Raw genomic sequence first — 12,344 nt, 5'->3', positions numbered from 1 at the left:
ATACTTTGACTCGCCCATACAACTTTTGAATGGTCTGCAACCGAATTTCGTTAAAAAAAAAGAACTTAATTACATTGCACTTTAAAAACATGTTGTCATATCATACAAACAATAATAACAACATAAAAGAAGGAAACAGAACTTGTTTTAGTTTTATTACAAATTGTTGTAATTAAATTATAATGTTGTCACTGGACCCACACAATCAAACATCTGGAATGTTTTACCAAGGCTCGGTCTTGAAATGAATAAGGTGTGTTTATGGACGTATTAAAAAAAAATACTAAGCTGACAGCAATCTATACAAACAATAATCACATCCACTAGAGAAATAAACACACAACACAAGTTAATCACTATTTACTATCACTATTTAATTATGAAAGAGATAGTAATGATAACAGTATTTCTAAACCATACAAAGTAAACCACTATAATAAAGTAGTAGAATATTGTATGAATACCATACAATAATGTGAGCTATAGTGCTGTCGATTATTTTTTACATATTAAACAGACAAGTAAATATTTTGTAAATATCTATTTAATTATAGTCTACCTAATTTAGCATTCACTTGTTTTGGCTCTCATGATGTACAAGATGGTGTTTACTCTTGAAATTAAAAGAAATGTGTCAGTAAACAGGTGATTTATGCACTTTATTGGAACAGACTATAACAAAGTTTGGTCAACATATGTCAATTTCACTGTTGTTACAATATGTGAGGGACCATTTCTGGTGATGTTTTACCCCTATTCCTCTCCAAAACAAAATATTTGTAGACATTTATAAGTAACTTTTGAGCAAAACTGTCAAGGACCATTTTGAGTTTGTGATCTATTTTCCGGTATTGAAAGTGCTATCTCAAAGTTGCATAATGATTGGAGAATCTTTATCACAAACAGATGCTCACATCTAACTTTTGAGATTGTGTAAATTTCTACTGTATTTATATTGAATTTATATTCACTAAATATGCTGGTCAAAATTAATAATTTATGCTGCAATTCAAAATAATCAGTTATCTTGTAGTTTTAAATTAAAAGTAAATGAAATTGACACATATCCATCAAAATGTGTTATAGTCTGTTCCAATAAAGGTCACAAATCTCCTGTTTACTGACATCTTTATTTTAATTTCAAGAGTAAACACCACCTTGTACATCAATGAGAGCCCAAACAAGTAAATGCTAAATTAGGTAGAGTATCATTAAATAGGTATTTACAAAATATCTACTTGTCAGTTTAATATGAACGAAATAATTGACGACAATCATTTTTATTCTATTTCCGATACTACTTTAGTATCATTCGTTAATGTGAGCCAATATCAAACGGTGAACTAATTACAAAACCGGACTGTTTAGAAATCTACAGACTCAGAGGACAGATTAAAAGTTTAACCAATAGATACTATTACATTTTGGAACAAGTTAGAACATATACTTTATCTATTATTCTGTTAATAAATTAATAATAAGTGTGATTGACAACACTCGCATGTGCACAGGCAATGATAGCTGTTGTTGACATCGTTTGGTATAGTAGACTCAGTATATTCCATAAGAAATGAAAACGTTCCAACACAATGTAACTTTGAAAAACTTCAGGCTCGTAAACAAAATCTTTCTGCGAAACACAGCGTAGCGGAATGTGACGAGTTATTTCGATTGTAACTCAATGGAAAGTAAAGACAGAAATAGCCGAGGTGTTCTGATTGAACCTACAAATACATTTACGTGGCCGAGGTTTTCCGAATACATAATCAAAACTGGCCGAGGCATTCCGAATGGTTTTAGACTGTTCAATAGACTGGGGAAGTGTGTTTGGTTGCGCAGATACTAATAGGGAACCAGTTGAAAATAAATAATAAATAACTTTCCGATCTCTTACAAACATTAATTATTTGCATTTTGATACATGATACAATATGTGGGAATTTTCGGTCGCCAGACAGGCGACACGTGATAAGGCTTTGACTTCCCCAATGCTATTTTGACTCGCCATAGGCAATCGACCGACCGTAAAGTGCTCACCCTGTTAGAGTTAAGAAAATCATACAGTAATGATACAAGTAATTAATTTTGTCAAAAGGTTAACTTTAAAAAAATATTCTACAAACAAATTTGGGTATGGCACCATACACATTTTACCCTCTGGCAGAAACCCTGATTTGTCTTCGTACATAATCAGTTTTTGATATTTTACCTTGCACATATCCAATTTTTATTGGTACAATTGTTGAAATTAATGCTTTTTCATTAATCAAATACGATCAGATGCATTAGTAATCATCAAAAAAAAAAAATTGTGAAGCTATACCGACCTCAACATCTGTTCGAAATCGTCCACGTTCGGGAAGACCCTGAAGCACTACAAATAGAGAGGACCGCTACATCACCAATATGGCTCTACATCAACGCACAACCACTGCACGCCGATTACGTGACAATCTGCGGACCGCGACTGGAACTCGAGTGTCTGATCAAACCATACGCAATCATCTGAGAGCCAATAATCTACGCTGCCGTCGCCAGGCTGTTCGACCACCACTCCTACCACGTCACAGAACGACCAGACGTCACTGGTGCACGCTTCATCTGCGGTGGCAACGTGTTCAGTGGGGTCGAGTGATGTTCACTGATGAGTCCAGGTTTAGTCTCCAGTTCAACGACGGTCGGGTTCGTGTCTACAGACGTCCTGGGGAGCGCTTCGCTGACGTTAACGTTAGACAACGTCACCGGTTCGGTGGTGGCAGCGTCATGGTGTGGGGCGGCATCTCTATCCACCACAGGACCCCCCTCTATGTGGTGGATGGCAATCTGAATGAGATTATCCGGCCGTTGGTTCTCCCAGGCCTTCAGCAGATTGGTGGCGGTGCAGTTCTGCAGGATGACAATGCCAGACCCCACCGCGCCAGGGTGGTAACGGACTTTCTCAGACAACAAGGTATCGCCAGGATGGATTGGCCAGCATATTCACCTGACTTGGCCCCAATAGAGCACGCTTGGGACGAATTAGGCAGGAGAGTTCGGGATAACCATGCCCCTCCGGCCAACCTTCATGATCTGGGTCAACTTCTTATGGCAGAGTGGCAGGCCATTCCCCAAGAGTTCTTCAGACGTCTGATCAACAGCATGAGGCAACGATGTGTCGAGTGTATTCGTGCCAGGGGTGGATTCACACACTATTAAACGAATGTTCTAATGTGTAAAATCCATGTTTGACAACCTTCAACTTTGACAGCATGTCATGTGACTTTCTTGTATACAGTGACGTTTATTTGTGGTTTTTTGTAAATATGGAACAATAAATTAAATTTTTGGTGTAGTTTACATCATCAATCTAATACACTCTGAAACTTATTTGGTTATAAATTTTTGACCCTTAAATTCTTTTGAGTAGTATATATATATATATATATATATATATATATATATATATATATATATATATATATATATATATATATATATAATAATAAAATGTTTTTTCTACCTACCTACCTTTTTTTTCAGAATGCAAATAGAACAAACTAATTCTTTAATTTTGCTTGCGGTTTAATGGAAGCTGAATCCCCATCATTTCCACAAGACTAGTTGAAAGTTGACAGTAACACAAGAATACAAAAGGATTAAATATTAATGCTAAATATGGTAACAGAGTTCATAGCCTTAAAGACCAAACAAATTCAAAGACTTTCAAAAACTTTTACACAGGGGTCAAAGACAATAGAATGCAATAAAAATACCAAATCAGTTTGTTTACATTGCTGTCCATGACAAAAATTGAGCTTTTTTACATGCATCTTGACAGATTAAACTAGAAAATATCAAATGCATACAGCTGTAAAAGATATCAGCATTGCTTTGGCTATGATTTGTGAGAATTTAAAGACTTTTATTACAATTCAAAGACCCTGGGTAATATCTTAAATGGCTGACCATAATCTAAGTCAGGGGAGCAGTTAATAACCTCAATTTTGTTCACCACGAGGTCTGGGCTAGCAATAAGTTATGTTTTATAAGGTACTTTATCAAATAGGACAAGACGACATAATGGACTTTGATATATGAAGCAAGAAGGTACTATATATATATACCATATATATATATATATACCATATATATATATATATATATATATATGTATATATACCATATGTATATATATATATATATATATATTTGACTGCATGGTTTATTTTCTGTACGCTTTAATATCATTATGATACAAAATATTCTCAACAGTGCATTTTAAATAACCTATAGTCTGTCTCTACCTCCTACAAAAATATTTTTACAAGTGGGACTACTCATTCATTATGCGAGACAAATGGAGATTACTGTTTTACTGTGCACAACCAATGAGAAATCATCTTGTAGTTGACTGACGTGATCACCGACTGCTTACAGCTTTGTGAATCGGTTCTGTCAGTTTTATCAAAGGTGCGAAATTATCAGGATGACTGAGGCCCCTTAGACCAATTACTGTTGTGACAACTACTCTGATTGCTTTTTGTGGGCGCATTTCTCATTAAAGATTATCCATTCATGATTTAAAAGGAAATTATTATTAAATTTGTTAGCGGCCATGCCGTAACACGTAAATTCAACTACAAAACAATTGTCGTCAAAACAGGAGGCCATCAACTAATACTATAGTTTTGATAAGGTCAGGTCAAGTCATCATAGGGCTTTATGTGCACATTCAGAGCAAGCTATTGTAGCACACACCTGTCCTGGGCACAAGAGCCGGCCTTGGCATAAGCATACTGATAGTACATGTAGAAAAAAAAAACTTTTTCATTTTCACGCCGGTTTCGAGTTTTGTATTTCTGTGCAAGGGGCGGACGGATGTATCATATCGGCACTAATATTATATCAGTAGATATAGTACAAATGAATTATAATTTTACCATGTTTGAAATATAATCTGTTACTGTAAACGTGGAAAGTTTCAACTAATAATGATTGTATATAAGTGAGAAACTCATCAATGCACCCAGTTCGTGGAAATGAACTCAACCACATGATCCAGATTTAGAACATTAACCGGCAAAACAAAACATGACTAATAAAAAGTAAAACTTGTTGTTGCTAGTAATCAAACATTTAATATAAAAAATGCAACATGTCTTAAACTATTTTATTTTATTTAAACACATTTTCTAGCTTTACGGCAAGCAGCTGGTAGTACACCACTGAATAGTAGACTGGCCACGTGGACATGCAAACACACGCGTATACACACCATGAGGCAGATCAATTGAACAAAACTGGTTGAAAGAAAGAAATGTTTTATTTAACGACGCACTCAACACATTTTATTTACGGTTATATGGCATCAGACATATGGTTACGGACCACACAGATTTTGAGAGGAAACACGCTGTCGCCACTACATGGGCTACTCTATCCGATTAGCAGCAAGGGATCTTTTATTTGCACTTCCCACAGGCAGGATAGCACAAACCATGGACTTTGTTGAACCAGTTATGGATCACTGGTCGGTGCAAGTGGTTTACACCTACCCATTGAGCCTTGCGGAGTACTCACTCAGGGTTTGGAGTCGGTATCTGGATTAAAAATCCCATCCCAACTACTGGGATCCGAACCCATTACCTACCAGCCTGTAGACCAATGGCCTAACCACGACGCCGGTAAAAAAATCACGAAAGAAAACAATATTTCGCAAATTTTTTCGCCAAAACAAAACTTATTTTTTATTTTATTTTTTTTAAATTCGCAATTAGCAAAACATTAATAATAGTCAACAATTATGTTTTGTTATATCGATCTCGTTGAAAATACTTGTTGCTATAATTACAAACAAAAGTTTATTACAACAAATTTTAGTGTGTGGATTGAATTAGTAACCTTGACAGAATGGTGAAATTTTATTTTAGCTTCTGGGTTTTTTTTAAAGATGTTGGCAAGGTGGTAGTGAAAATATTTTGTATGTGGGGCATTCTGTATAGAATATATAAATACATATGTATTTGAGTTCTTTTGTGTCATCAGTTGAATATATATGAGTTACCTAGTATTTGTTTTATATTTTATCATACATTTTAATGTAGTGATTTGAAGAAATTTAAAAAAAATAATAATTATAAACTCTGCACCCACAGGCATACCTGCCAATTACTTATGGAAGACTTTAAAAAAAAAATAATAACAAAAACAAAAATCCCAAACATATGATTATCAATATTATTAGCAATCACAAGAAAATGTCCAAAACTCCCATCCCAATAAATCAAGCCAATAATACACACAGGTTCCATAAGAATGCACTGAAGAAAAAATAATTTAAAAAGCAAAATCCCAAGGACAAATGGAATAAACAAAAGAGGCAATTTGCTGTGCTCTGCTTTTCTGCACTGCATGTAGATGAAGAGTATACCGTCTGACCTGGTGCTAATTTGAGATTGAACAAAAGCACTCAAGTGTGTCAGTGTCCCCTGCTTGGAAGGTATTCGTAACCCCGGTACTCTTGCGCTGTTTACATCAGCACGTGTGTGAAGGATTAAGACCGATTCGAACATGGAACCACACACATTAAAAATGGAATTAACACCCAACAAACACTACCATATCTCAAATACGAATTCACTTTGGGGTGTCTAATTCATGACAACAATGGAAAAAGTTTCCTTTGAACGCCATTTCGTTCGTACTTTTGAAGAAAATTATTACAACAGAAGCTTGACAAACACGGACCGTATCCGGAACAGAGAGGGACTAATGGGACCACAATCTTACAAATAAGACACGATATTTATATTAAATATACATAAACGTTACTATAAACCTTTCTTACCTGGTCTTTGGCCAAAAAAAATCACTCATAGACAGTACTTGATTTTGTGCACTTTAGGCCGCTAAACCCTCAACATCTTGCATGGTGTGTAAAAGCAAACAGCCACACACAACGAAGCCCACCATTGGCTGAAATAGCTTTGGCTTCAAATAGCTTGTCATCATATTTATGTCAGATACAATTAAACAATTTACAATATTAACCATGAAAAATAAAGAACTATATCTAAAACAATTCGTGCTTATTTTTTCTCATTTAATATGCTTAATGTAATGTATATTTTATATTTAAGCTGGACATCGTCAGTTGTCTTTAACCAATAAGAATCGCTCTTGTTAAGAGCAATGGTAAGTTCTAAATATTAGTCCTTTGGGAGAATGCACCAATCAGTGGAGCGTATTTTGACAGGTGCCCGGATGACGTTCTAAATTTGTTTTAACAGGCGTCATCTCGTAAAACAATAATAGCCAGGCCTTTGTTGTTTATTTATTTATTTATTTATTTTTGGAAGGAAAATGACATACTAAAAGCACTATCCATTAGAATACGATAAATTGAACAGTTTTTTTTTCTTAAAAAAAGCATTTTAACAACAAAGCATTAGATTCTCATACCGACTGACAAATTTTGTAGGCCCTATGTCTATTTATAGCCAATATGGTTAAGGTTCAAACTGCTATAAACTCACATAAGCCCCCATCCCCAACACACACTTGTATCAGTAGCAGCGATGGTTTTTATATATATTTGTGTGTGTGTGTGTGTGTGTGCCGCCCCCCCCCCCCCCCCCCCACCCCCATAAACACACACATATACACGTTTTTGGACCTCCCTACGCCCGTGGGTTTAGCCTAATTATACAATTCAATTTAATTAGGCCTATTTATTTCTGTACATGAATTATACAGACATGAATAATAATATCAACATTAAGAAAAGAAAGAAGAAGAAGAAAACAATACATGTTATAATGGTTACAATATACAGTGTAGCGTATACTGCAGGCGACATAATCGGTTCGGAAGATGCCAGCAATCTCTACTCCACCCCCAAATGATCGAGGCTAATATATTGAGCTATCAAAAAAAAATGTTGACAAAAGTGTCCGCTAGGTTCATATTCAAACACCCAGGCCCATGAGTGTTGAAAAACAACTTTGGACCAGTGGTACATTGATTTATTAATCATCGGCTATTGGATGGCAAACATTTGGTAATTTAGACATAGTCTTAGAGAGGAAACCCGCTAATTTTTTTCATTAGTAGCAAGGGATCTTTTATATGCACCATCCCACAGACAAGATAACACATACCACGGCCTTTGATATAACAGTCGTGGTGCACTGGCTGGAACGAGAAATAGCCCAATGGGTCCACTGACGGGATCGATCCTAAACCGACTGTTCATCAAGCGGGCACTTTACCCCTGGGCTACGTCCCGGCCCCTGAAAAAAAGAGAAGAAAAAGAAACCTACCCCAGTGTATGATGTATCTGCATTTATAGCCCGTAAAAGGGATTTTACAATAAATGCCCGAACATGTTAAAATTTGTCTTTGATTCTAATCTGAGTGAGTGAATAAATGAATCATTGAATGAGTTAATTGATGAAGGTAGGCCTATCGGATATATTGAGAAAGGCGCCCATATGGATCACCTTCTCTTTCTATAGTTATTTTTGTTACCATTTTAAGGGGAGGGGGGGGGGGGCGTAACTCAATGCTATTTTGCTCGCCTAATGCGCTTCGGTCTGGGATGTATCCTCGTCGGTGGGCCTTTTGAGCTATTTTTTGTTCCAACCAGTAGGCAATAAATTTACAGGCCTGGCCCCAGAATTATATACAAGGCTTAGTGTTATTGTGTTACTATAAAAGTAACTCCATAAATGTATAATAACTGAAAATTGGGTGGTGCGTTTTCACTGGAGTTCAACAGACCTATCAACATGTACATGGTTAGAGTTTGTGCGCGCTTTAGACCTTAAAAATGACGAAATTTTGTAAACAATACGCGTACATGTATTCCGTACTGGATGGTCAAGTCTGACGCGAGCGGTCTACGATCATTCTCCATTAGCCTATGTGGGCCAACTGGGCTATTTCTCATTCCGACCAGTGCAACTGGTATATCAAAGGCCCAATCTGATTAAAATTAGCTCTACTGGTCTAGATATTAACCAGTAGAGCCAATTTTAATCAGATTGATCAAAGGCCGTATGTTGAATGGTGCATATAAAAGATCCCTTGCTATGTACAATATAATGGGTTTCCTCTCTAAGACTATATGTCAGAATTACCAAATGTTTGACATCCAACAACCGATGATTAATAAATCAATGTGCTTTAGCAGTGTCGTTAAACAAAACAAACTTTAACTTTTGTTCTTCTACTTAACCCTTGGTTCCTTTCATGAAACATTTCAGTTTTGGGAACAGAAAAAAGTCACATGGGGCGAGATCTGGCGAATTGGTTGGGTGTTCCATTGTGATTTGCTTCTGTGCAAAAAAATGTTTCACCGATAGATTTGGTCTTTTTCGACGAAACGTTTCCCTTAAACACCCCAGAACCTCTCTGTAAAAGTGCTGGTTGACCGTTTGCCCAGATGGAAGATATTCATGGTGCACAATACCTTTAATGTAAAAAGCCCCACAATTAACATCGTCTTCACTTTGGATCGGGACATTCTTGTCTTTTTCGATCAAGGAGATGTTATCGTTGTCCACTAGAGGCTTTGTCTTTTAGTTTCCGGGTCATACTGGAATAGCCATGACTCATCCCCTGTGATAACACTGTCTAGAAGGTTTGCCTCTTGTTCAGTTCGCTCAAGATCAGTGCAAATGTCCACTCTTTTCTCTTTTTGTTCATCCGTCAGACGTTTTGGCACCATCTTTGCACACACCTTTTTCATGGACAAATCTTCAATTAAAATCTTCCGAATCGGTTCCTTGTTCATGCTAAGCATTTCAGCCATCATTCTAATTGTTAAACGGCGATCACTACGAACTAGCTTTTGAACTTTTCTAATGTTTCATCAGTTTTGGTGGTTTTTGGTCGACCTAATTTTTGGTCATCGTGCACATCTTCTCGACCATCCAAAAATATTTTATGCCACTTAATTACCCAAGCACGAGACATTGTCTGATCACCATAAACATTTTTTAAAATACTGTATGTTTCAGTCACACTTTTCTTAGATTTAATGTTATTGCGCTGTTTCAAATTTCTTTCACTCATTTTCTGACAAGAACACACGTCTTATCAAATTGAACGTAACAAAATTTCTATTTAGCCGAAACAAGCACTTGAGCACTTCTTGAAACCAGGAAAGTCTCATTTCTATTTTTTTGCCACACCTCGTATATGCTGAGATCTATACTACGTGAGCGCCATAGTAAGAGACAACGTTCCTGGCCCAAAAAGTGGTACGGCCGTAACGCTTCCGACGCTCTGATAGGAGAGTACACATCGTGGTCTTTGTTACACGAGTACTGGCTGGTGAGAAGAGATAGAGAGAGCAGAAAGACACACACACACACACACACGTAGAGGGAGAGAGAGGGAGAGAGGGAGGGGGAGGGGTAGGGGGAGGGTAGGGGAGGGGGAGGGGAGAGGGAGAGAGAGAGAGAGAGCAAGGGGGGGGGGGGGCAGACAAGACAGAGCGCCAGCCTGTCTGTCTACATCGCCTGCCACACTGCCGTAATAACTCAACATAGCTGTTTTCCGCAGTTTGTGGAAAGCCCACGTTGTACTGTATATCACCGACTCTTTCGTTCAACTCGTCTCATGTGTACTAAATCGGTGCCAAATCGGACGGATTTGCCATCGAATCCATTCTAACAACACGTTGTTGCCTGAGAAAGTCCGTCAACACTTTGAGACACAGTGGGATCTGGCGTTGTCTCCCTCCCGTGCACAGCACCGTCTCGTATCAGGTCTGGTGCAGTCCTGAATGAGAGAACCAACGGCTGGATAATTGTGTTGAAATAACGAATCTCTTAACTGCATCAGTATGTTGCCGCCACTGAACCCGTTACGCTGGTTGACGTTGATGTCAATGAATCACACACCTGGTCGTCTATACATACGAATCCGACTTTGTTTAAAACCTGAATTCTTTCGTAACATTCAACCCCACTAAACGTCATCACATCTTCAAAATTTACATTTGGCCGTTCTTTGCCGTAATAGGAGTGGTGGTCGAATTGCATGGCGACGTCTACGCAAATTATTGTCTCTCGGACTTCATATGGTTTTCTCAGAAACTCGTAATCGAGTTTTTGTCTGTTCATGGACAATGTTCGTTGCTAGATAGCTTTATTTGCTAAATATCTAACCGATGATGCCAGGCGCGCGTGCGAGGGTTCGGGGGAGGTGAAAACCCTCCCGTTTCAAGCGATTTCATTTGTATTTACATACATATACACATACATACATACATACATACATGATTTTTTTTTTTTTTTGGGGGGGGGGGGGCGATATCATGACCCAAACCCACTGGAAACTCCCCTCACCACCTTTTAGCTCCCCCCTCTACACATGCGCCTGAATGGTCATAATGTTTATGTGGATTGCCATCATGAAGCAAAGCAAAAGAACCCTCCGACAATTAAGTCGATGACCTCGCCATCGATGAATTTAGAATGTGCACTTTATGCTACCAATATAGGTAGCACCAAGCCAAATAACTTCCTGATTGGTTATAAATGTGAGTGTGTTGGTTGTAAAAAAATAATTAGTTTCATCTGGGCTAAATTATATGCAATTTTATTTCATCCAGTACCACTGTGTTAAGTTGCCTTGTGCTTGTAACATGTATGGGGTACCTGTAAAAAAAAAGTACTCAAATTTTGTGCGAAACTTGGGGTGTTTTAAAAACATCTGCTAATACCGAAAATGAGCCATGGAAGGTACCATTTTCTTCAGTTAATACTTTGAGGTAGGGTTTGTAGTACTGATATTTATGGGTCATAGTTTGGTTGATATATCGCATATAAGTGTTTTTAAATACAAACGTTAACATGGTCGCCTATGGGATTTTATTTGGTATAGTCATACCTATAATGCCTGCAGGGCACTGGATGCACATGCAAAAACAACTGATATTTAATATGTATTTTAATATGAAGTCATTTGTGATGGGGGTGAAATCTAGAGTACTCGCATGTAGTGCTTCGGTCTGAGGATTGAACCACATCGGTGGACACATTCTCGGACTTTTTCCCCCTTCTCATCCAAAACACCAAGATTGGTATATTATAGACTGTTGTATGTGATGTACTGTCTGTGGGGAAGTGCATATAAAAGATCCTTCTTCCTGCTAATGAACAAATACAGCAGGTTTTCTCTAAAACCAAGTGTCTGAAGTATCAAATTATCAAAAAGCTGAGGATTAATCAATGTGCTCTAGTGAGTGTCATTAAACAGCAGAAACACACACACTCTGTCCACCAGTAACACACAAGCAGCATCTGGGTTTGCTCCAAACAGGTTTTCATGTACAGTATTTCCTGGAATATTCC

At 37.5% G+C, this 12,344-nt stretch overlaps 1 protein-coding gene across 3 annotated transcripts in view; it reads right to left on the bottom strand.

Annotated features, from left to right (window-relative positions):
* Positions 1-6,907, bottom strand: part of LOC121389006 (chromodomain-helicase-DNA-binding protein 8-like) — a 104,863-nt gene extending 97,956 nt beyond the window's left edge. For all 3 annotated transcript variants that reach the window (XM_041520596.1, XM_041520598.1, XM_041520597.1), the window contains exon 1: positions 6,827-6,907. The gene's annotated coding sequence lies outside the window, so the exon portion shown is untranslated. The remainder of the gene's footprint in view (positions 1-6,826) is intronic.
* Positions 6,908-12,344: the final 5,437 nt, after the last annotated feature.

The sequence above is a fragment of the Gigantopelta aegis genome, chromosome 14 (assembly GCF_016097555.1).
Source record: "Gigantopelta aegis isolate Gae_Host chromosome 14, Gae_host_genome, whole genome shotgun sequence".
Taxonomy (NCBI): Eukaryota; Metazoa; Mollusca; class Gastropoda; order Neomphalida; family Peltospiridae; genus Gigantopelta; species Gigantopelta aegis.
Note: the sequence above shows the minus strand (reverse complement) of the source record. Positions and strands in the feature narration are given on the sequence as shown.